A 12,473-nucleotide genomic window follows, 5' to 3' on the forward strand; every position below is an offset into this window, starting at 1 on the left:
CTTTTTTATAACTGGGACCTGGCAAAGTAACAGTGTCAAGTAGACCCATCCTCTCCAATGTAAACTCCTCAGATATGAAATTATTCCAGGATAATTACTGGTCACAGTTGAGCATGTAGAAAGATCTAAAATGCTCCACACCAGGGCATTTATCTGTTGCAGGACAGTACAAAGCATGAAGTACATTACAGAGTCTTTCATCTCCCTTTAAACACTTTAGAGACATTTAAAATTCCTTGAAAGGAAACATTTTAAGATCCTTCATGTACTCAAAATGCCTTTCAAGAGTCCCTCAGTGAATACTTTGTACCTTAGCAGAATCATAATTTACAGCTATAAGACAATTAGTCCTTCACAAAGACTATGACTTTTAAAAACTCAAAATATGAGAAAAAATTACCGTTATTATAATTATTATTAGATTTCTTCTTTCCTTCAAAGCAAAGCTTTCATCAAATGAGGTTTTCCTTATAGAAATGCTCTAGGTAGATGATTCACACAACAAATTCATAACTAAGAAGAAGATAGACTGGAAAAGGGAGTGTGGTTTTCTTATATTAGCTACATGTAGTCTGACTGTAATTATTCTCAACTGGAATATCCATACATAAAAGCAATTTTGCAATGATATTAATTTGTACAATTATTCTAATAACATGTTATTTTCTTAATTTTTATAAACCAATTTTAGGACTCTTTTTTATTGCATTTGCACAGCAATTTCTAAGTCAAATAATGAAGCCTCCCAAGTTTTCTGCAAGGTAAGGTAAGGTGAGGTCAGTGGAGACTGATCTCTACTGCTAGTTACAAATGCATTTATTTCCTCAGTGTTTCTTTCTTCCTCAGGATATCCCAGACTTCCTACTTGTACAAGGTGTCACCTCTCATCTCTGCAAGTCTTGTGCGGTAAGTTAACACATTTGTATTAACAAGTAAATACATTTGTACTAACTTCCTGTGATGCACAGAGTGTGGATGCACCTTAGATGTGCAAATATCCCGTCACCATGAGGTAATGAGCACGTAATCTTACCTTATAGGAAATTTAAGGGCAAACTGACATCACTAAGACAGTGATGGATGTGTGAATTAAATTCCAGAGTGATGAATCCCAGTCTAGCTCTCCTTTACAGCCATACAGTTAGACCAGGAAGCCATCTCTTCCAAGGTGGGATACACTGTACTGAGTCTGAGATTTCAATTTCTTCTTATGCATACTGGGATAAATTTAAGAATTGTTTGACAAAAAATAGTGGAGTTACAGAAATGTCAAAACCATGTAGGTGGAAGAAAGATTACAGAATCACAAAATATCCTGAGTTGGAAGGGATCCACAAGACTTATCAAAGTCTAACTCCTGGTCCTGTGCAGGACAGCCCCAAGAATCACACCATGTGCCTGAGAGTGTTGTCCAAACACTCCTTGAACTCTGTCAGGCTTGGTGCTGTGATCACTTCTCTGGGGAGCCTGTTCCAGTGCCCAACCACCCTCTGGGCAAAGAACTTTTTTTCTAACATCCTATTATCTAACCTAGACCCTTTATCTTTCCATATGAACAGTGTGGTATATTGATATGTCTTTTACAATAATCCTAGTGGGATCAATAGAAATGAGACAGTTTTAGTACATTACCACACAACTTAGGGCAGTGGTTTACAACACTGTTGTGTCCAAATTTTTTAAGACAAATCCACACCAATTTCAAGTTTCTTTAATATACAAACCATCTGTCCACTGAGATACCCTTGTGCTGCTCATCAAGACTTCTCAGAGCAGGATGGGATAGCATCTGAGGGCATGAACAGTAATCAATATCCTCAGATAAGATGATCCAAGTGACCAAAGCACAGAACTGCTACTTCTTCACTTCCAAAAGAAGGCTTTTTGGTTTGTTTTCATAGTGAAATAACTAACCTCACTGTCCAACCCTCCTGGGGACCATTACTTTAACTTTTCCCATGATGTAGTTAGGGAAGGTCAGCAGCAGTTCAGATGCACAGTATTTGGTACTGCTGGCTATAGAACGGCAAAAATTACCTAGTTCTTGCCACCTTTAGGTTTGATTGTTGAACAGCTGTTGGACTAGAGAGACAACAAACACCGAGGATATAATCAAAGCTCACAGGACCAAGCAGAAACTGTTGTCTTCAGCAGGATTTTATCTCAGGCTAGAAGCACTCCAATATTTCACAGTAAAGACAAGCCTCAGACTTTCAGAAGAAGTTTTCCTTTGTTCTACTTTAATCAATCAGTGATAATTAACCAACATTTAGTTTTGGCTTGAGGAAGGAATGACAGAAATAATTATGTCCTGAGACAGACATCCCATCAGCTTCTCCAAACCTATTAACTGCCTCAGATGAATTGGCAATCAATGAAATGAGATTAAAAAGTCTAACACAAAAACCATCTCCATTTCCATCTCTAGAGCCAGGATGACAGAAAATTACTACCCAACTGCTGCATATGTTCCTATAAATGCAGCATTATTCTGTCCATAAAACAGTTTTGCTTGTTCATCCCAGGACATGAGTTCCTCTGACACTGAAATACAATGCGGACTTGCTCCTAACTGATCCTGAGCAGGGAATGGAATAACCACTCCTGACATGTCTGTTTATAAGGCGTCAGCTAAACAACTGTGTTATAACAAAATAACTCAATCAGGAGTTTTGTTCTATAGGTACAGGTGGCCCATTGTAAAAGAAATTTGCGGTCTTGAAGAGAGGTTATTGTAGACAGATTAAAGATATGAAAAATATAAATACTAGTGTGAAATAGGAGAATAAGGCTGTGGTAGTTTTAGTTACTTACAAGGTGTAGCTCTGCCTTCTTTGTTTGACTTAACGTAAACATTTGTTTAGGACAGGATGCACAGCATTCTAGACTCCCTGAACTGTGCCAGTGCAATCCCACTGTCTATAAACACTGGAGATGAATCAGATGAATCCTGCCAAACATCTGCTTTCATTTATCAAAACAAGGTTAAGAAACTTGATCACAATTTATAAATATCTCTTGGGAAGGGACTTAACACAAACAGAGGGGAGGTGGTAGCACTGAAGGGGAAGCTGAGCCCCTCCAGCAGTATCTGGCTCATAACACCTGGTGTGAGCAGTAGCAGTCACCAAGATTATTATTGGTGAGACAGCACCATTATTTTTATGATGAATAAATAGACTAAACCCAAAGTGACATAAGCCACTTGGTAGTGGCAAGCAGTCAGATTTATATCTAATCTTCATAGCTGCTTTTCAATAGTCTCCATTTATTTGGAGCTCTCAGTATTTTGATTTTATCATTATACATGCCTTCTGTGTTTTTTTTCTTCAAAAGCGTAAATGAAATTATTCTTGAGTTCTTCTTCCTGCAGGTTTCTTGTTTGGACTTTTCTAACCTTAGCAGTGAGTAAATTTGCATGGTCTTAATCCAGCAATCCAAACATAAACTATATTGGAGAACAGTCTTTACCATTGGTGCCAATGTTCAGTGTGACTTGGAATCCATGAGGAATTCCAGAAAAAGCCCCACATTGTGATAATATTTATGAAACCAGAGTAGCTTGCTCAAATCTGAGGAATCCAACAGACTGGCACCTTTTAGTCAAAAGAAATGTGCTTTTAGTAAAGGTAACTTCTTAGCCAGACTTCTCAGTTGCAAATATTATTAACTTTACCACCACAAGTCTCTCTAGCAGCACTCAAAAAAATCTAAATTTTTATTAACTATAAGAACATACAAAGATTGCCTGAGTGATACAGACTGGGAAGACACGTGAGAGATGCCAAATCTCCAAGCTCAGAGTAAAAAATCAACAAAACAAAAAACCAACCAACCAAACAAATGATCAGAAAACCCAAACAAACAACCAAAAAAAACCCCACAAAAACCCTCAGAATGTTTCAATACAACCAAACAGGAGCACAGGGCATGGGTAAGGACAGAGAGCATCAGCATTACTCACAGCAGGAAATCTGCAGAGGGACTATAGGAAATACTCAAATACTCATCTGCTAGTTAATGGTGACAAGCAAGTCTCAAAATGAGATTCTGGAGGACAGGAAGAGGATTTTATTTTAAAAACAAACCCATTTTCACTCACACCTGTCATACACATCCACACACCCACATACTCACAACCAGAAGATATGTGTGTGTCCATCATCCAGGCACCAAAGCATGTATATCCAGGGCCTGCTCAGGATCCCTCACAGTGAAACAGAATGGAAGGGACACAGCTCTGTAGTCCTTATCCTGGTCTCCTTCCATGGCTGGTGACCACTCACTGCTTTGGGATGTGCTTTTTGAACCCTGGAGCTGACAGCAACAGCCTTTTTCCATCTCTCCATCCCACTCTGCCTCTGTGGGTCATCAGAGTGCCTCTCTCGAGTGCCTCAAGGCTCCAGTTCCAACCTTTATTCTCCCACTATCACCCCTTTGATGGTCTGAGGCTTTGTTTCAACCTAAATGTAGTTTGTCCTTTGCTGTAGATCATCCCTTGTTTGTCTGATCCAGCCTGAAGGTGTATCTCTGCCAGCTCCAGCTCAGCTAGGCATGTATAAATGTGAACAAAGGAGTGTCTTTGCAGCCTCTCACCTCTGGTGATTGAGATGCCAGCAGATGCAATCCCATGGATTCTTCTGGATGACAGGGTCATGCTGCAGCAGACTTCAGTCAGTGACCTGGAGACTCTGTAAGAGCCCAGGTTGCTCCTGGTGTTATTTCCACTCCTGTGAAAAATGATTGCACTTAGCAAGTCAGCTGGCTATAGATGTGACTTTTTGGGGATTCCCATCTCTACTGGAAATAAAAATAAAAATAATGGTTGAAAACCACTGAACTAGATAATGCAAGAGCCTTCCAGTGGCCTTGAATATGCTATTCATTGAGGTCGGAAGCTGCTATGGAATTTTTCAATACATGATTTAATCTGGGCAGCCTGAGCTCCAGAAGCAGAGGGAGGAAACCCAGCGACTCTGGAGCCAGGGCCCCTCAGGCAAGGAAAGGGAACATTTTCAATGGCTTTTAGAGGACGCATTGGCCAAGTCACACATGTTACAGCAGTTCACTGGTGGCATTATAAAGCTAGAAAAGCAGTGTCAGGTGAGCTGCCTGAAAGGACAAAGATTGCTTCCTACTCTGCAGCATGCTAACATTTGGGCTTTTCTGGGTTTTAACTGCCTCACAGTCAGACTGCAAGCTCTTAGCACGGGGATTTTTTGGCCATCGTAAACACAGTTAGCAGCAGCTCCTATGCAGGCAGATACTGCTGTGGTACTGAATTCTCAGCAACTGTGGGTTCTGGAGTGGCATAGTCTTGCTCTGGTAGCTGCAATGCCCCGTCCTGTGCACTTCCATCCACCCACTGCAGGCCATGCAGCACTTCTCCCTTCACCTGCACTAGGAGTGCGAGGAGACAAGAGGCTTCCTCTGGGAACTGTTCTTTCTTCATAAGAAAAAAAAAAAGGCTTGAGTTTGCTTCTCAGATGGATCAGTCCCAGATCTGAGTCCCAGTGTGGCCATGCAACTGGTGGTGCCAGAACAGTGCAGGGAGCAGGGAGGGAAGGAGCCAAGGGGATGGATTCTGCCATCACCCCAGTGAGGTGTGACTACCACTGAGGGTACAGCATAGTCTCAACTCCAAAAAGATCAGTGTCTGAACAGCTTTCCATGAACCACTTCCACATCTTTCTGCCTCAATGGCATTCCTTCCCTTCTTCTTCCTGGAATAGTTTGCTGATATTTTCTGCAGACAGCATTTTCTTTTCTATTCCAGAAAATCTGGAACTTTATTAATAAAGCAAACAGACCTGTGAGTCCTACCTTCACTGTTTTCTTCTGTTCATTTCCAGTATTCTAGGGGAAAATAAAACAATATATTCACTGACTGGTTCCTGCAGGCTGTGGGAGCAGCTCACAGCGGGGAGAGGTGACCCAGAGCCAGGGAGCGCCGGAGGACACTGCGACTGTCTCTCCTCACCCTACACCACATTGCCCTTCCTGGGACCTCTGATAAATGTGCGTTGTGGCAGAGCTTCAAGGGTGATGCCCTCAAGTCAAGGGACCAACATCACCAAAGAGGAGCCTATTAAACTTTTTGTCCTTCAAATGACAGTAGCCTTTTGGTGGATGTCTTTGATTTTAAAGACTGGTCGAGCCCAGGAAATTATACTTCACACTCAAATACATCCAACTGTTTTTAAAGCAAAGAGCATTGCCAGCCCAAGAAATATAACCCTATCCCAAGGCCTTGAGAAATTCGGTGGCTGTTTTTAAGTGTCTTACTCCATTAAAAACAGCTCTTTGTCAAGGGCACCCAACGCTAACCAACACTGATAAGAGGATCACATCCCCCACTGCTGCAAATGGTCCTACTGCCCAAAGGGGATCAGACTCCAAAGAAAGAAACACCACAGGCCACTGAAAGGCATCATGCAGGCAGGGGTTGAGGCAGAGCTCCCTTCCCATCACCACGTACACTTGACAGAGACATCAGTTCAGGCTCTAAAACCTGCACACTGGCTTTAATCCCAAAGGAAGAGGCATCACTCCACACAGGCAAGGACCATCATTTGCATCACTCATCTCAGGGCCAATTAACCTTGGAGAGCCAAGGGAAGGGGAGAACAGCAATGCTCCCCCTGGCAAAGGTGCCTTCTGCAGCATCTGTGAGATGAGGTGAACCTGGGGCATAAGCAAGGTTAGAAAACAAACCCTAACACAAGCAGAGCTGAAGGGATGGTTGGATATAATTTAAACATGTTTTAACAGTAGAGGCAGCCCATATGTGAACATGTGTTTTAACTCCCTGCAGATATGTAACAGCTGTGGAGGGATCCTGGAAGTGTGGAGAAACAGCCCCCCCTTGATAACATGGGCCTTGAAGGAAGATGTGCTCCATGTCCCCAAAAAACCTCTCAGTGGTCATAAATGCTTTGCTAATTTTTTTTACTGGGTGCATGGTTTGGATGGCCTTCTCCTGAAAGGGACTCTGCTAGAGTACCGTCCCGTGCCTTGGTTTCTTCACCTGCACAGCCAGGGTAACTGGGCTGTCCCCACAGGAGCACGGGGAAGATGGATTGGTTAATATTTGCTTAGTGTTCTGGAGATAGCACTATATAAGTCTAATTACATTTTATGCCCTCATGCGATAAGGATGTCATCTTGGATTAGAGGGGATTAGTTGTTAATGCCATTCCTGTACATACCGGTCCCCTTCAGGGCTTTGATCTCTGCTGAGAATGTTTTTCGCTCTGCTTTCAAATCAGTAAGGTCCTCCTAGTTATGTTAATCAAGGAAATCAAAGATTTTTGGTGGATGAAAACAACGCTTGGTAGATACCTGACTAAGCCTTCAAACAAGCATAGGTGTGCGCTCAATGAACGATGGTGTGCACTCAGTGACTCTCTTGCTTTGACATCGCTAAACCTTTGGCAAGGCCAGGGAAGGGGGGTTGAGTGTGTCCCCTCCCTGTGCATTGAGCTCCAAACACACTACCAAGTTATTAAGTACAAATCTAAGTTAATGTTTAACAGTTGCCCAAAACATGGCAATTGACGAAAGCCAAAGAAAATGGAGTGAGAAGCCACGTGCTGGTAACAATTGCAGGGTAAAATGCTACTGAGAGGACATTCCCACATCCTAGGAGTGCTGCTCTCAAGGGAGTACTCCAATCTGCATGTCCCAGAGCAATGAGAGGGGATTCTGGTTTCCCAGGTGACTAAGAGGAAATTTGATTTTCTAAACTGGCAACAGTGAATCTTCCATCCCTTCACCACAGTGACCCTGATTGCTCTCAGAAGACGGACTGGAGAGCCAAAGCACTCTGCCCTGGTTGCAGAGGTATCAGGAATTAAGCCAAGATCCCCTTCAGGGATCCCTTTCCAGCATTCCCACTTGCTCCAAGCATTTGCTTACCTCTGGCACAGGCTTGGATTTCAGCTGCTGACTTGGAACAAAAAAGGGCTGTCCTGTGCCCACCTCCCACTAGTGAAGGTTTGTCCCAGAGGAAACCCTGGATCTGTCACCTATTGCTGAACACCCAGGATTAGCCAGGAGTAGAACCCAAGCTCCTCTCAGCAGCAGGAGAGGAAGGATACAATCTCCTGGTTCTCAGCCTCCAGCTGACAGGAGCAGTTTTGGCTTACCAGCATGTTGAAGAAGCTCATTGTCAGGGACTTCTCAAGCTGCATTAAACTTCCAGAGACAGATCCCACCATGATCCTTTAGTGGGGACCATCTGGAGTCAGGTATAAAACAGGGAGCTGCAACAAGAATTGTGAGAACTGGTGAACAGCAGCAGTCTTGCAAACACCCCTAAATTGTGAAACCAGTATTCACCCAGGCTGCATGATGATGGCCAAGGTCACACATCAGCACAGGCTGGCAGGAGTACCTACCAAACTCCTGTGAGGAGATGGTCTTCCCTACAGCTAAAACTGGGAGCAGAGGCCAACAGCCTGAACTTGTTGCAGCAGCATCCAAGTGGAGAAGTGCTCCCAGAGCAAAGGGGACCCCATTGCAGCAGATGCTGGAGATGTCAGAAGGGGTTTTGGAGAATGATGAAATCTCAGCAGCAGCAGAGCTGGGCATTGCCTGGGTCCAGCTGTGATTGAACAGGCTGCTCCAGGTGCCTGGTTTGAAGTTTTCACAGGGATGTTGGAGGCAGCACTCGGGAATTAGATGCCTAATTATGCTTTTTTCACTGGGGTTGAACAAAGGCTGACCAGTGACATATAAGAGGCACCAGGAGCCCTTTATGGTCCCAGGAGGACCCATGATAGAGCTGAGAGGACGCAACTGAGAGAGGGAGAGAGAGGGTGGACAAAGTTTCAGCCCCAGCTGTGGGGAACCTGGAAGGGCTCAGACGAGCACAGTGCAGGCTGAGCCTGCTGGGAGCCAAGCTGGGCTGGTGGTGCTCCTCCGGCATCAATGGAATGCAAAAGCAACTGGAGTTTTCTGTTTACCTGGGTTGGCTCTGCATGAGAAATAACTATCTCCATTTATTTCTTGTTGTTCGCCAGAAGAGCTGGTCTGTTGCAAGACAGGGACTAAATTACTACTGCTATCACTCTGGGTAGGTGCTCCCCATCCTCCCAGGGCAAGAAGAGCTGGGGTGCAGATGGGGGCAAACTGTTTAACTGTCTCCAGCACAGTATCCTTAGCTCAGGCCAGTCTGCAAGGCAGAGCTGAAGCTGGTCAAGAGGCTGAATTGTCACTCTTTAAAAAAATAATAAAGAAATCAATATTTTGAGGAAAAAAGGTAGTTTAGGGTCTGAAACAAGACATGTTCCATGGAGGAGAACCCATGGCACAAGAGGCACTAGGGGCAGTTGCAAGGCAGGGTGCTGGGGGACGTGGGGCTGCAGATGCCAGCAGGGTGTCCTGGCTTGGCACAGCCCATCCAGAGCCTCAGCAGAGCTATCACCCTGGGAGCCCCGAGCATCACACTTATTCAGCTGCAAGGACTAATCTCCCTCAGAGCAGCTACTCCAAATGTAGGGCGTGGAGCCAAGCTGTCAGGGAAGCCAGCAGGATCCCATTAGCAATTTTATCAAACTCGTTTTTTGGTAAAACATTTCCATTTCAGTGACTCAGCAGCCTTGGAAAGTTTCTGTCTGCAGCAGTGAAGCTCAAGGTGGGCACACAGGGAAAGCCCCCTGGGATATGCACCTGACCTGGCTATGTGGCTGCTCAGAAGGAGCCATGTAATGAACCACCCCACTTTTTTGTCAGTTCCACTCCAGTCCATCAACAGAAAAGCTTGTCCAAGCTGAGTTTTCAGGTTAAGTGGACCAACATGCAACAGGTCAATACAACAGAAGGATTCAGGCACTGGCTCCCTTTTATTCACATGCTTCATTAAATCATCCATTTGTCAAAATTAGACCTGGAAAAAAGTTAACTTTATCACTCTAACTATTAAAGAGTTTTCATTGTCTAAATTTGTCTTGCTAAGCCCAAAATATCTTGCCCCATCTGCAGAGAAGAGATTATCCCCTCTCTGCATTTGTCTCTTGCGTATTTGAGGGCTGCTCTCATGTCTCCCTGAGCCCCTTCTTTTGCCTGTTATCCAGCCCAGGTCAAGCTTGCTGGGAGTCATCATGTCCTCACTAATCTCTGGCCACCCTCCAACTTGTCCATGTCTTCCCCATCCCAGTGGGAAGCTGGCTTTTCTTTGCAAACCTTCTCTGCAAACCTCCAGTCCCTTCTTCAAGCAAGTCCTCACACCCTTCTCAAGGATTTACAGCCTGTCCCTCAGCAGGGATGGAGTTGTTTGTGCTGTTGGAGAGATGGAGGAGATAGGGCAGAAGATCCAGGCTCGGGGATAGCCAGCAGATGGGAGACTTGCCAAGAGACCAAAAATGCTGTCAGTTGCTACTCCAGGCTCCCTCTCCAGCGGGATCTTTCACCCAGGGAGCAGAACTGGGTCTTCCACATCACCTTGCAGCACTTGAACCAGGGCTTCGCCTGTCCCCAAAAGGTGATGGCTCTGAGGGGGCTCTGGAGGGGCAAGGCAAGGAGTCAAACTGGGCTGGGGACTCAGCACAGATCAGGATTGTGGAGCCCCTGCCAAGGCAAGGCTTGATTTCTCTCCTTTCTTTTTTTTTTTTTTGTGTGTTTTAACCAGTCTGGTTAGAGGACAACTTGCAGATGAGTCTCATCAGGCAGGACTCAGCTGCTTCTCTCCCTCTCCCAGCCATGTCTGCAGGGCTGCAAACTGTAGCAGTTGCAGGTACCTCCTTGCAGGAGAAAGCAGGAAAAAACTGGCAGGGAGTGGAAACGAGTGGCAAGCAGATTAGAAACCCAGCTCCTATTTATAGACCAGCAGTCAAAAAACTGCCCCTGTGTCAGGGTGATTCGTGTAACCCTTTTGGCCCCAAGCACCAACTCAGCCAGAGATGCTGAGCCAGCCCCAGCCTGTGTCATGAGGGAACATTTTGGCACAGGGGAAGCAGGAGAAACCCGGTGCCAGGGCACCCAAGGAGGGAGCAGGAGACAGGTCCAGGCACAACATAACTTACAGGGTTTACACCTCAGCAAGGGAGGGAGATGGGGGTTATGGATATTAAGAAGTTGGGTCACCAGGACAAGGAAAAGAATATCCCAGCCTCCTGCTGCATGGCAGACAGAGAGACACAAAAATATTTCTTCTAATAGTGAGGTAATGAACCTGGTTTAGGAGCAGCTCCAGTGTTTTCAGCCTCTTTTGTCTCCCCTGAGTTTTGGTAGGTCTGAAGGTGATGGGGGCCATTGCTTTGAGGGCCACTGCATATCCATTGCCCAGTAGTGGTTGCTGATGCTCACAGAGGGCTGCTGCATCCCACAGGAGTGGATTGTGATCCCTACCTCCTGCTGCTCCCCACCATGGTCTCCCCAGAGCTCATCAGCAACAGGACAGACAGACACTGCCATCAGCCCCCTGCCACATTCACAGTATCTGTTAAATGTATTCGGAAGCTCCCCTTTGTCTGCTCTCTTCCTGCTGTCACTTATGGATGTCTTTATGCCATTCACAGTTGTTTTATACTCTGCCATGGAAAGACTTTCCAGCTGTTCTCCCACTTGCTTGTGTCAATAGCTATTTTTACAAGTTTGCTTTTCTTTTCTTCTTAATTGATCTAAATCCTTTCCCTTAGCTTTCTTGTTAAAGGTGGATTTAAAGAAAAGGAGTTCATTATCTTGGACATTTTTGAGTCATTATGAATTTCATCCCTCTCCTCATTAATTACTCATTACCCCTCAGCTCTGGAGGGCTGCTTTGTCCCCGATGTGTTTGTGAGCAGCTTCCCGGGCACCCTGTAATCCCCCCGGCCCTGCGTTAGCTTGGTCTGGTTTACACTGCCCTCGCTGTCCTCTCTGCTGTCTGCTCAGCTTCTCCCAGTCTCCTCTGCTCCCAAACAAGCTCTTGCCTTTTCACTGCACCCCAGAACTGCCTCCTGCTGAGCCTCTGGCCCTGGGTCCCTCAGTGGGTTGAACCCCTTGTGCATCTTGCCTGCCCCGAGGGACAGGCAACCATTCCCACTGGCCTTGTGCCATGCAGCAAGAAGAGTAACTGGCTCCTGGTTAATAGGTTGGCACTGGAGTTTGGATATACAGAGCCATTTTTTGGAAAGTAATAGCTTTGCTGGGCCTGTTTTGGTACATGCCGAGTTATGACAAAGTGGCATGGAGAAAGGAGTAATGTTGTGTAAGGGCCTTGGGATTAACAGGCCAGTATTTCCCAAGCCTTTGGCTGCAGTCCCCAGGGAGAACCTGAAACATATAAGCATGTCCTGTGCTGCAGCAGCCCAGGGGGGCACAACAGATGCAGTGGTGTCATCATCCTCCCATTGTCCTGGCAGAGGAAAGTTGTGCACAGCCGGGCACTCAGATACTGACCCTGCTACTGAAACAACCTTCTTCAGCCCATGTCACATGCACATATTGGCTATAATCCTGTGTTACCCACAGATGGATCCATGACTGGGGAT

General features: G+C 45.4%; 1 long non-coding RNA gene across 1 annotated transcript; it reads left to right on the forward strand.

The window, feature by feature from the left end:
• The first annotated feature begins 549 nt into the window (after window positions 1-549).
• On the forward strand, window positions 550-3,878 carry LOC113944260. Its single transcript, XR_003526622.1, has 2 exons — window positions 550-906; window positions 2,058-3,878. It is a non-coding gene; the product is annotated as an uncharacterized LOC113944260 (long non-coding RNA).
• The last annotated feature ends 8,595 nt before the right edge of the window (window positions 3,879-12,473 follow it).

Source organism: Corapipo altera, unplaced genomic scaffold, assembly GCF_003945725.1.
Source record: "Corapipo altera isolate COAL_440 unplaced genomic scaffold, ASM394572v1 45, whole genome shotgun sequence".
NCBI classification, from domain to species: domain Eukaryota; kingdom Metazoa; phylum Chordata; class Aves; order Passeriformes; family Pipridae; genus Corapipo; species Corapipo altera.